General features: G+C 40.7%; 1 pseudogene; it reads right to left on the bottom strand.

Annotated features, from left to right (window-relative positions):
• Positions 1-4,076, bottom strand: part of LOC137980681 (uncharacterized) — a 4,746-nt pseudogene continuing 670 nt past the window's right edge.

Genomic DNA, 4,076 nt, shown 5'->3' with positions numbered 1-4,076 from the left:
TCAGATTGTCACAGTTTTGATGGTCTTGGAAAAATTGCTGGTTAAGCTGACTTGACTCTTTCCTACCTTAGTAAGAGCTGTGTCGTTCTCGAGTTTGGCACATTTTGGTGTTGCATGAGATTTGCCTTCATCCTCACTCTCACCACCTCCTTCAAGTGTACTGTTGTAGTCTTCCCTTAGGCACAGGTACAAGTGGATTCTGTTGTAATCTTTGCGAGTTTCTTCATAGTATCGCTTGAGAGTGAAAAGTTCACTTGTCCTAGACAGAAAAATAATTTCCTGCCCATCTTCATAAAGTAGTAAATACGTCTGGTTTTCTTCGTACAAGTTCCTATAATAAGCTTTCCATTTTTCTTTAGCCTTCTGGCGAACAAGTGAAGACTTCGCAGAATTTGAAATCCGCAGTGCCACCTTCTTTCCTCTTTTTGGTTTCAAAACATTTTCTTTCTCATTCCACTCAAGCGATCCAATATAGATAAGCACCTCCTTATCTGCTGCTGAAATGTTAGTACCTTTGGCCTTTCCACCACCATTGCTTGCCCTTAGCTGTCTTGTACTCTGAAAAGGATTTGAGGGATTTGGAAGACTTGACAGAACTTGATTCCACTGCACTAGGGAGAGCACTTGGCCCTGCCTTCTCATTGGTTGTTTCTTGGTGAATTAAACATTTTAAGTTTTAATGATAAAATGTACTGAAAAAAGGCAAGGCTCCATTGATAAAGAAGGCATATGCAAGGTGACCTGATTCTTCTAAATTTCCCTGAAACTTCCAGAATTATTGCCAACATAAAATAAACAAAATGATGATACAAATACATGTATATTACAATATCATTTTCTAACAGCAAAAACAGCACACCTTCTGTTTGGAAGAAAACATCTAAGAACTGCCCATCATTTGTCCCCAGGGCAATATCTACATCTAACTTTCAAATCACAACCCGTCTCCCCCTCTATTTACTATTAAGATGATCAATTTTTTTGACACTCTCATCTCCTCGCCCGACCTTCCAAGCTTGCAAATAACCCTTTGACCGAAATTTTTATCTTTCAACCCTGCACATTATTTTTGAGATTGCTACCATAAAATAAAATGGTTGGTTGCTTATCAGTTATACAGCTATCAATGTTAAGCTGAGGGTGGCAGTAAGGTGCCATACATGTATGTGGGCGTTTAACCAAAATAAATTAGCCAACCCACCCCAAGCAATTTGGCTTGGGTGTGAGCCCAAGGGTAGACATTTCTGATTTTAAGCAGGGAGGCCTGACATCTAATCTTGTGTTTCTTATGGAAGCCATCATGGAAAAAGCTGCTTGAGTTATTTGTTTGATCATCTCTGGAGATTTAAGACTTTTTCCATTCTTTTTCGTACCATTATATTTTTCCAGGCACAAGGTTATGAGTCCAATCACTTCTAAAACCAGATGTACTTGGAGAGAAATGACAATGCAAATATGCTGGACACATAACAGTAATGTCTCAATGTAGGGTAGTGGGGAAAGGGTGAAAAAGATTTCACTTCATTTTCCATATCTGAAAAACTAGCTTGCAGATTTTCATACTTCAAGAATTCCACACTCTGCACAAAACCTTGATTAAATTTAAGCACACAGTCCATTCTAACTTCCCACTACCAGTGCTTGTAACCAAGTATAAGAACATGTATGGTTGTATCATTTATCCAAGGATAGGGATTTGTCCTGATTTGATTTGACCCATCTTGGGGGCCCCAGTTGGGAATGCTGACAAAAACATAACATCTTTGCACGTGGATTTTGAAACACAGGTTCGAAACATGTCCCTTAATCATAGCAGTACCAACAGAGGTCAACAGAACATCCAAACTACCTTCCAGGAACCCTTCTGACCGTTAAGATGCTTCCCAAAATCCCACATGTGCAAGTCGATATTGAGCTGCCATGAGCAACCACTGGATCTCGCCAATCGTCTAATATATGTTATTGTACAACATTCCTCTTACCTTTTGCACAGGTTCTGCAAAATTTGCAGTTTTCAACGTCGCTCCCACAATTACTGTGATACATTTTGCCCTGAGGATATTTCTGATCGGTGAACTAGACAGTACACATACACTGAAAAGAACGATCGCACAAAATGGCGGTAAAGTGAAAGACCGAGTGAAAACTGAGGGTAGTGTTCCTTGACTTAGCCGCTGACCAGTGAGAGATTTGTATTTGATGTGAGCGATTTGAATTTGATGTGAGTGATTTGACATTGATGTAAGCGATTTGGAATTTGATGCAAGTGATTTGAATTTGATGCGAGTAATTTGAATTTGATGTGACAGTTGCAGGCCACTGTACAAAGGAGGGTGATGGAGAAAGAATTATCAGGTGCATCAAGATGTTTCTTCTGCATTTTAAACAAGATGGCTCTGGAAGTACCAAGTACTCTCTGGAGGCTCTTTATCACGTGTTTCAGGTTTTTGCACTACTAAGCCCTAGGTAAGCTGAGACTGATCTGGAACAGGGCAGTAAACAACAAGGGTTGTTCTGGATCGATGTTGTCATGGACCTGGCACTGGAACATGACCTTTTAGTAAAGGATATGATTCAGGGTCTGGGAGGAAACATTGGTCAAGAAAATGTGTGCAGAATATGCAGGGCTTTGTTTGTCCATAAATCATTTTTACAATGCTTTGACCAAGAACTGAAAGTCAAAAAGATTTCAGGCGATCATTCAAATAAATCAGCCAAAGAAGATTTGAAGAAGGTGATTAAAACCCTTCAAGAAGAGAATGTCTTTTATTTATTTATTTATTTAGATACTTCCACCTAGCTCGCAAACATTATAATTACATATTAAGAGACAAAAGAAAAAGCGTGGCTAGATAATGAGGGGCAAAACTGACGGACACGAGGTTTCAAAAAAGTTGGCCTCATTAGCATTTAGCAGTGTTACAAAAGTACGATTTACAAATACAAGCTACATTACATTTACAGACATGGCATTTACAAATATGGGAAAATGGAAACATTAACAGCCGTTGATGAAGTTGATTGACCTACAGTAGGGGCACACCGTTTTCCACGTGCGCACCCGAAGAGGATGAAAATCCTGCTCTAACTTGTGAAAGTAGAACAATTTTAACTAGCTTTTAAATAACGCATAGGATCAAAATTGCCTTATAGAGATTGGAATGTGGTTCCAGATTACAACAATTCTGTTAAAAAATGTGTTTCTGACGAGCGTTGAGCAAAAGCGAAGTGGTCTTAGGTCAAGTTCAGCCGATCTTCTCGTGCACTCGCTGCAAAATGATATATAGTTACGGTAATGGAAATCTACTAAGTTGTTTAAAAATTTGTACATAAAGCAGAGATCTTTACATTCTAAGTAATATGAAAGAGGTAAAAGGCGTAGAGCCAGTAAACGCAACTTGTAGTCAGGCTGAGTTGCTGGTGCGGATGGCAGCCCAGAATAAAACGTGTGGCGTGCCGCTAAACCCACTCAAGCAGCATGAGATCAGTGATGGAAGACTGAGGGGCCCAGACTTCACTTGCATATTCTAGGTTGCTACGCACAAAGGCAAGGTAGAGCCTTTTCTTGTGGCCAGTTCCTATGTCGGCACTGCAGTGAGGACGCAAAAAGCCAAGCTTCCGATTAGCCTTAGCCACTATGATGGAAATATGCAAGCTCTAAGTGAGTTTGGCTGTAACAGTGGCCCAAAGGTCCTTCTGGGAAGCCATGGCCAGCAACGCGTGACCCCCCAGGACGTAGGGACTGACCGCAAGAGATGGTAATGTGCTAGAACGTTTCCTAGATATTCTCAAAACTTTACATTAGTCAACGTTAAAACTTAGTCCCTATAATGCAGTCCAGTTAAACAGACAGTACAGATCATTTTGCAGGGCTTTGCACTTCTCTTGACGACGAACAACTCTATAACACTTCGAATCATCAGCACAGAGAGCCATACTGGTGCGTGGGCTGACAAACTTGGGGAGGTCGTTCACGTATAAAAGAAAAAGGAACAGAGCCAACAGGCTACCCTGAGGAACACCGGAAGTGACAGGTACCCAAGAGGAGAATGTCCCATCAAGGAGCACCCTCTGAG

The sequence above is a fragment of the Montipora foliosa genome, chromosome 12 (genome assembly GCF_036669935.1).
Source record: "Montipora foliosa isolate CH-2021 chromosome 12, ASM3666993v2, whole genome shotgun sequence".
NCBI classification, from domain to species: domain Eukaryota; kingdom Metazoa; phylum Cnidaria; class Anthozoa; order Scleractinia; family Acroporidae; genus Montipora; species Montipora foliosa.
This window is presented reverse-complemented; position numbering and strand designations above follow the sequence as displayed.